The sequence below is a fragment of the Corvus cornix genome, chromosome 2, assembly GCF_000738735.6.
Source record: "Corvus cornix cornix isolate S_Up_H32 chromosome 2, ASM73873v5, whole genome shotgun sequence".
In the NCBI taxonomy this organism is placed as follows: domain Eukaryota; kingdom Metazoa; phylum Chordata; class Aves; order Passeriformes; family Corvidae; genus Corvus; species Corvus cornix.
This window is the reverse complement of record NC_046333.1, coordinates 106444277-106453596: the sequence shown is the minus strand read 5'-3', so window position 1 is coordinate 106453596 and position 9320 is coordinate 106444277. Positions and strand designations below refer to the sequence as shown.

Here is a 9320-nt window from a genome sequence, read left to right as displayed (position 1 = left end):
AGTTAGACATTACCTAGTAGGACAGGAGAGAAACTGTCCCAAGGAAAAAAGGGACAAGGAACTCAATCAAAAATCTTTCTCATTATAGCATCTTTATTACAAGGATGCCTTGCACACTGATTTATTAGAAAACATTGCCAGCTAATAAATTTGCAATAGCATACAATATTGTGACAGAACTGGCTATAAATAGGGTAGGTAGATTTTTTTGTTCAAAATTCTGAGTTCAATCCAAAGTTAAAACATAATTTATCCATTCTCTCTACAGCTGTTTTCATATACTTCTTGTAAACTATACAAAAAATGTGCCATTCAGTGACCTTTAGCTGCTTTTCCCTGGTATTTCCTCTTGTCTCTTGGTGAAAATGGAGGCTGATGTTTTGCAGTCTGTGTCCAGGACAACTTGCTTCTCATTCCACTTATCCTACCCTCCTCTCTCCTTCATTAAAAAGATTTTGTGAAATAATGATCTGAACAAGCCTGTGTGTGTTGGAGATCACTGAAAGATTACAAAATGCTGCGGAAAGGATGGAGAGAACGTGAAAGTGAAGGGTTTGAAACTCTCTTTCTCACTGTGTATAAATCCAGTGATGTCACTCTCATACTGTACTACTCATCAAAGAATAACCTCAGTTTCCAGTAGTGCTAAATACAAGTTGCTTTCCTTTATTTATGGGACTTAAACTATTCCAGGACCAGGGAGACTAAATTGCCCACTCTCAACTTACTGAGTTTCCCACGTGTCCTTTCTGGGCAGATGCCAGATAGTCTCCTAGATAATTAATTTTGTGTCATTCTTTCAAAAATTATACAAAATATCCTGCAATATCCATAGGAAGAAATAGCTTCAAATTATTCAACTCTGATATCATTAGCACTTCATCAGCTGACTTTGCTGGTTGCTGTAATGATGCAAAACCATTGTTAATATACTAATAAATACCTGTACTTTTAAACACCTCTTTCTTCACCTCTTTGTCCATCCCGCTAGAAGAGCAGAAATCTGTCAGCAGTACAGTTTATGCTGCCTTGCCCACTAGTAATGGATGTGTAGAGTATACAAACCTTGTTGCCTGAAAATAGTCTGACCTGGGGAGCAAAAATAAACTTTCCATTGCTCTGAGGTACCCAAGTGCCATCTCAAGGACGCAGTTGTTTTCCAGATTCTCTCTAGCCCTTGCTAGTGCAGTTTTCCACCTGCTGACAGCATTTGCTCAGGACAGACGAAATAGTCCAGCTTTATAAAAATTTATTCAGACTTGCTCAAAGCCCTCTCAGTTACCACAGCTCAAGTATTTTCCTTAGAAACTTCCTTTCCTTTGGTGCTTTCAAAACGTGCTGAATTTGGGCATGATAGAACCTTTCTTCAGCTTGGATGTCTGCTTTATACTCAGCCTGACCTCCTGTGTCAGACAGTCCTGTCTAACCTACTAGATTTGCCCATTATCCTTCTCCTTTTGGTCCTTTCCCACCTCCTAAATTGATTCCTTAATACAGAGCACTGCAGCACCGTGACCATCAAGGTATTGTTTCCCAACTGGTTTGTAACTCCACACTCAGAAAAGATGTCTCCTCCCATCCATGTCTCACAAAATGCAAATGTCTGCTTCTCCTTACAGTGTCCCTAATGTATGGATTTTCCTCATCTTGCACCTAACTCTGAAGTGCTTGGAAGGACCATGGGCAAAATAACTGGGGTGCTCAGACTGTGAGACCCCCCTAAATACCATGAAAAGAAGTTGCAGTAAGTACCTGCAAATTTTTTATGGTAACTTTAAATGCATCGTGTACCTAATATTATCATAAACTCTACCAACCACCTGCAACAGTTAATACATCCCCACCTAAAACTCAAGAAATTCAAATTCAAGAAATATTCAAATTTATTGTTGCCTTTCATGCAGAGTCACAAACTTCTAAATCCTGAAGGAAAGAAATGGCTATGATATAGTCCTTCCATGGACGACTTCTTCACTCCAGACTGCTGTCAGAAAAAATACATTTAAAATAGTAATGGATTCTCAGCTGGAAATAACATTTGGAGTCACTTTTCCACATCTCCTGCTTGTAAACTTAATCCTGCCAATCTTTGAGGCTGTACTGCGATTATTTTAACCTTGATAGTTTGCTGGGAAACATGCAGCTAGAAACAATCACCTCAAGCTCTTCCCTACCACAGTGCTTCAGATGGTCGCCACCTTAGGGTTTCCACTCCCACAACAGAACTTTCAGATCCCAGCAAGACAACACAAAACCGCCCTGCAATCGTGCACACCAGAGACAGATGTATATTTGCATGAGAACTGGGATTAAGTAAGCATAGCTTCTTTTAGTTTCATCCCAAAATGATTGCACTTGTTGGTTGAAGGCTGGAATTTGAGCCTAAGTAGTAGGACAAGTGTAAGATGCTTTTGCTGGGAAGACTCTCTGGCTCCTAACAAGGCTGAAATCGTGGTCTCATCTCAGTGTGAACCCTGATTTAGCTGTTTGCATTGCTTCTCTTTGCTCTCCTCCTTGTCGTGAAGCTTCCGGGAGCTGTCAAACTCTGTTAGTCATCTCTAACCTGCTGGTCAACATATTCAAGATGAATGTGAAAGGGACACAGGCTGTGTACAGAGCATAAGAACTTCTCTTACAAATTAGGCTAAACTACTTATTTTGGGCCACTTTCCTCACGCATATTGTATGTCAATCATCCTGCATGGCATCTGTTATGTTACACCTATGTTAGTAAACGGAACAGGGTCCAGGCAGAAATTCAGCACTGGCACATCCCTAACTGTAGTGTTCAGTGGTACCCCAGTCTCTGTGGGGTTTGGCCATGATGGTTGTGCAGACAACATGCAGGCCTCATTCAGGGACATGGGCCAAGACCTTTCCTGTCGGAGGATATGTGCACAAGGCCAGGTTTTCCTGAAATGGAGTGTGTCTGGAGCAAAGACAGTCTGACTGAAAGCCCAGGCCAGATGAGAGCTGTGGATCTTCTTTACTGTCTAGTAAAGAAGTAGCTGTAAGTCCATGTGAAAATGGAGATTCAATAAAAACTCACTCCTCACTTACAGCGGGACAATCCATAAGCTCACAGCTAAGCTTTCTTTTGGCTTTGCATTTCTCTTGCACCTACTGTGAGTAAAACTGTACTTCTGCCCCTCCTCGAGAAGTGTGTGAAGTTCAATGTGATGAAGGATATATCTGCAAAACACTCTACAGACTGAGAATCTCAGTTCCACTATGTCCATACTGCAAAATGCTTCATGAGACAGAGGTTTTAACTACTGGACAGCACCGAACTTCATGTCAACTGCAGCTCTCCTTATCCCAAATCCTTCCCCAAGTTCTAGCATCGCCTCAAGCTCAGATTCTTCCTTCAAGCTACCTTTTGGTCCAGGGGTTCAAACCAAGAGCAAATTTGTTGCCACAGTTAATAAAACAGCTGAGTGATGTCAGTGGACCCTCTGTCTTTTCAGAGTATCTTTTGTATCACAGTTTAAATAAACTCCCCAGAGGAATTGGGTCTTCTCCAGTCTCACCATCAGCTTGACAGGAAATAAAAGGAGGCGTTTTTTCCCACTCACATGCTCTCTCTCATACACACATTTTATTTTCTATAGTATTAGTCCCTGATGAAACCATTTCCCCATGTTGTTCAGCAGATCTCTTTCCATCCACAAACAAGAGGGAAGGGGTATAAACACACTCTATTAATCAAATGGATGAAATTCAAGTAAAACATCACTTAGCTCCAAAGAGCACTCTGATTCAAGAAAACTCAAGCCCAGACTTGATCAGGACTGTGCTTTTAAAGCAAGCTGAAGGCAGCATACACTCTATTTTGCTATAAAACATATCAGAAGACACTGACTAAATTAGATTTACTCTATCTTACCCTGGCATTTTTTCTCTTTAGTGCACTGAAGACAGTTCTTGTTCAGGCAAACTAGCAAACATGGACAGTAATCATTTTCTTCATCTGGCATCCAAACTGTTTAACTTTTTCCAGGAAGAAAATTTTAAAAATCCAGTGCAGAGCAGACATCTTTTTTGATCCAGGTAACATCTCTAAGAACTATCAGCAGTAGTAACAAACAATTTAAAGTTCATTGTTTGAGTATATCTCATACATATAAATTAAATTGCTGTAGGGAGTGATGTTTATTCTCCCCCAGGTATGGACTCAAAGGAAGTTTCAGTAGAAAAGATGTCACACAAGACAGTAAATAAAAACCTACCAAGAGAGACTGATACACAGAAAAGGTGCCCAAGGAACTAAACAAATCTTTGCCTCTGTCGTGGTTTAATCCCATCCCGGAACCAAATCCCACGCAGCTGCTTCTTCACTCCCCTCACAGTGGGATGGAGAAGAGAATGGGAAGGGTAAAAGTGAAAAATCTCATGGCTTGAGGTAAAGACAGTTTAATAAGTAAAGCAAAACCCATGCATAAGCAAAGAAAAACAAGAAATCCATTCACTACTTCTCATGAGCAGGCAGGTGTTCAGCTATCCTTGGGAAAACTGGGCTCCATCATGTTTAATGGTGACTTGGGAGTACAAACACTATCACTCCAGAATGTCCCCCCTTCCTTCTTCTTCTCCCAGGTCTATATGCTGACCATATGATATGAAAGGTCCCTTTGGTCAGTTGGACTCACCTGTCCCAACTATGTCCCCTCTCAGCTCCTTATGACCCCCAGCCTGCTCACTGGGAGGGTGGTGTAAAGAGCAAAAAAGGCCCTGAGACTGTGCAAGTGCTGCTCAGCAGTAAACTAAAACATTGTTTTCAGCACAAACATAGCCCCTTACCAGCTACTATGAAACAAATTGTTCCTATACCAGCCCAAACCAGCACAGCCTCTTTTTATTCTTCTAGAAATACTGTCACTAAAATAACATTTGACTTCTGTCAGTTGTTTCACTAATGATTCTCAGAAACTGACTCAGCATCAAAGCATTTAGTTTTAAATAAACAAATACCAAGTTGCAGTCCCAGTTCTGCAGAATTTACAGAAAAATATTTACTAATACCCCTGCTTTTCTAGCAGAACCCTTTTGAAACATGTTGGATTACTGGCCACACAGACTTAAAATTAGTCTAGAGGTACAGCAGTTGAGCAGTCAAATACCCAGTGTCACCTTTGTCATCCTCTGAGAACACTTCCTTGCTTTATCAGCAGGGCATGCAACACACAGGTTGTCTTGTTCATGCTTACAGATTTTGTGGTGATGCTACGATGATGGCAAATGGTAGGAAGAAGATGGCACATTCCCACTACCTACTGAAAAACTATGGATGGAAATATAGGAACAGAAACATATTGGGTACCCAATTATTTTTCATTTTTTCTGACTACTAGTAATTTCCATGATTTTGCTACAGTATTTTTTATGCTATTCTAAGGCAGAAATGTATTTGCCTCAACTGCTGGTTGCTAACAACAACTGTACCTGGAAGTGGCCCTAATAACGCAGCTTAGTGAATCCAAATCTACATGAGGGTCTTATAGAAGCACAGACTGAAAGGCAGAAACCTGTGGAGAATATAAAGGACAGCCAGTGAACTTTCTAAAATGCACAGGTATCAGTCAATATGTTGCACTCTTTTTCCTTGAGGTTCTACTTCTCCATAGTTACCAGAGCAGACAGATGTCTGTTCTCAACAGGAACAGGCCAAACGGCTTTTAAGTGCTGTTATTTTTGGCTATATAGAGCTCAATTTATTAATTGGCAGGTTTTTTTGGAAATCCAGCTAGCGCTCTCTAATTCAGTGGCACAACATCCCCAATGATTTAAAAACAGCTGCTTTGTGCTGAAGTAGAGAAGAGTTGGGATGAACCACCTTCTCCTTTCCTAGCACAGCTGATGGATTCGAATGAATAACAGTGCTTTTTCTCCCTGTACAATATGCTATTACCTAACTTGCTACTTTTTGCTTATTCAGTATTTCCATGGTAAGAGAGGTTGGAGACATCACTAGTGTATTTCATATAATAATCCCCCGGGTGGAAGCCAGTTATTTGATATTTTAAATTACTGATGCTCCTCAACTACATCTCTGTTTACACTAGCACTAAAATTGACCTTGTCTGTCTCAGCAGATAAGAGAAGAACAAGAAAGCTTCTTACCTTTGAGTTTTTAGGTGAATGCCCTGCTGCAAAGTACACTGATGTCACTGGAAGACTCCCGTTGATCTCAGCAGTTTTTTGGAATATCTGGAGTGGTTGAAATACAGAGGCTACATATTAAATTGGGTTGTGTACTGGTTGACTTAGAGACTGTATTTTTGGTCTCTACATGTACACATCCAAAATGGACCAATACTCATTTGCCTTGACCTTTCTCTTTGAAAGACAACTTTGGAGTCTCAAGTCCTAATCCTTTGAGGGTATTATTATTAACGGTCTCTCATCCATCTGCAGAATTTCTTGTTTTGGAAATCATATTGAAACACATACTTCAAGCAATCTATTTTGTTCAGCCTGCGTCCTGTCAAAGGAGATGGGATGAGGCACCTCCATAGGCTCTGAGGACAAGAATTCCTTCTCCAAGTTTTCTGCTCTTGGGTGTATTTCAGTTTAGGTGAGACTTATTTAAGTATGAACAAAGAAGAATTCTTAGGTGCAAATTCTAAGGTCAAGATTTGCAAAATCAGACTGCAGCCAGCAAGATATCCCGTGACTCCTAAAAACAGTGGGAACCCATCTAGCTGCAAGGAGATACTTCCCACCTGGTGTTGCAGGGACAAATAATACATGGTAATTTCATAGGCACTTTTCAATCTATCCAAGGGTAAGAATACCTGCCTGGCTTCCCTTCTCTCTTAGATACCTTGTTTTACATTATTAAACTGTGGACACCCCCTGCCCCTTCCAACAACCATAACTTGTACTGCTCACAAATGACATTTCAGGAAATGTTACATTACATAGAGCCAAGCAGCATGATTGTGCAATTCACTTGATTGAGTGCACCAGGATAGGAAGCCAAGCAAACCCCCACCGCAGTCTGAAACCCATGGAGCAGACAGAGTTCTCTCTTCATGCAGTGTCTCCAGATTCCCAGGCCTGGTTGAAAGCCTTCTTCTGATTTATGAGTAATGAGCCTGCTGGTGATTTCTAAGCAGCAAACTTCCAAACAGAACTGCTGATGGGCACTGCGCTGTATCATATAAGTTAGACAACACCTAGGCAGACTCTCAAAGGATGCTTTCGTTGGGATGGGAAACTATATGGTGATTGAGTGCTCTCCTGTCACTGTCTTCTCTCGCTTTGCACAGTGTTTAACCTTCAGTTGCTGTTAAACTTAGATTTTTTAAAGTTTTTGTTTTAAAGAACTTATCTGCAACCACAGCACAGAAATATACGAAGCCTAGTGTTGAAGGTGCCAGTGAGACTGATTGATGCAAAAGTCTGGTTTTGAGGATGGGATGAGGGAGAGCGAATTCCTTTAGTTGTGCTTAAATGTAACAAACTTAAAAACAAGACAAGAAAGTTGAGTGGAAGCTGAGAGGTTGAATGCAAGCTCTGCCAAGATTTGAAAAGCTACAAGCTAATGCTGGTACTGTGTGTTTTCTTAATGGTTAAGGAATCAATCTTTTTTGTACACAGAGCTTCTAGCACACAGACAGTGTAAGCTAAGGGCATTACAAAGTCAGGGAAGTGATTAAAAAATGATTTGCTATTGGTATTTTGACTGAAGAAGTAGAGAAAAAAAAAAGTCTTAAGACATGTTTTTACTGGAGCATTCTTTGTCAAAAGTCTTCCTTACTTGAACTCCAGAAGATGTCTGGCCAAGTTCTGCCTATTACTCTCTGATTTTTATTTCCGAGTAAGACTGAGATGTAGACTTTGATTGTACTACCTACCTGCATCCTGCACATGTATATGTTACATCTGTGTATCTCTTAGACATGTCAAAAAGCCTACCTGGACATACACTTGCCTCTGTAAAATCTCTTTGCCTCAACGGACTTTCACGCTTGTACCCACGTGGTTGTTCAAGTAGCTCTCAAAAAATCTTCCTCATAAAGGAAGCAAGACATTTAATGTTAAATAATCACCAGTCTGACTCTTAATATGAAGTAAGTTTAGGCCAAAACCTAGTTTTTTAAAGCAGTTGAAACTTTGTCCAGATCTTCAGTAAGACGTGAAGACAGTTTTGCCGTATTTTTAGAAGTAACAAGCATAAAATGTAACAGGAAACTGCAAATGGGACTGCTTGTTATCCCTGTGGAAAAGGGGGGGAAAAAAGGGAAAATAAAATCCCTCAGGATTTTGGAAGAAAGGAACATCTGTGAAGCAGGGAAATAAAAAACTACGTCCAAAAAAGACATCTAGAAACTGAAATCTTCTTGGAGGCCTTTAGGGTGGTGCCTAGCCTCTCCATGACCACTTTGGGAATCTCACTGTTGCTGTAACACAAATGGTGTGACCAGTTTGGAGGAAGAGATGTGGAACTCTTTTTTCCTGCCCTTTAATCTGGTGAATCTGTAGCTGGCACATTTTCTGAAGCTGTGACTCCCATTTTTATCAGGTCACCAGAGGGACCCTGCTAGGCTGGCTTAAAGGTGATGGCTTTGGCCCTGGGAATGGAAAGACAGATGAAATTAAGACAAAGAAAACTCTGTCCCTCTTTCCATGGCCCACGTGGCCGGATGACACGATGTGCACCTCCCAGGGTATCACCACTAGGATGCAGCCAGGTGACTCTGACAAAGCCGGGATGTCTCACCTTGGAGATGCTACCTGGTGGTCAGGATTGCTCAGTTCGGGCAGCAGAAGTGTGGCGTGGGCTGATGGCCTTTGCCAGCGCTGCAGGGCTTGGAGCAGAGCCTGACCTGCTGAAGAGCCTGTGAAGAGCACTGTATTTTTGGTGCAGAGTCTGTCCCGAGCCATGCTTGTCGAAGCAGCATTAGTTAGCTTGAGATGTCAAAACACCTATATTTCTAAGAAAAAGGAATTAATTTTTGTGCCAGGCTTAGGGGATGGTTCCATTTTTATGCTGCTAATGGAGTATCAGAGTTGCCTTTTGGTGTGCTTTATTCACAAGCTGGTCTGGAGACAACTTTTTTTTCTTCAAAGTGTTTTTTCTAAAATGAATTGCTTGTAGTTTCGATGAAGTTGTTCCTCCTCCAGGCTATACATCAGTGCCTCATTATGCACCAGTTACTCCCTTAATTTACAAGCTGTGGTAGTCATTGTGTTTTACTATGCTTTAAATTTATTTATCTGGAAAAGATCCACTCAAAATCAGTGTTTTTCCTTCCTCAATTCTCACTAAGATCCTGCTTTTTGTACAGATTATGACCGGAGTATAAAGCAGCCAA

At 41.0% G+C, this 9320-nt stretch overlaps 1 long non-coding RNA gene across 1 annotated transcript in view; it reads right to left on the bottom strand.

Moving 5' to 3' along the window:
• Positions 1-6025: 6025 nt before the first annotated feature.
• The window catches only part of LOC109144210, a 29114-nt gene continuing 25819 nt past the window's right edge, over positions 6026-9320 (bottom strand). The window contains exon 3 of the long non-coding RNA XR_005604417.1: positions 6026-6207. This is a non-coding gene — a long non-coding RNA (uncharacterized LOC109144210). The remainder of the gene's footprint in view (positions 6208-9320) is intronic.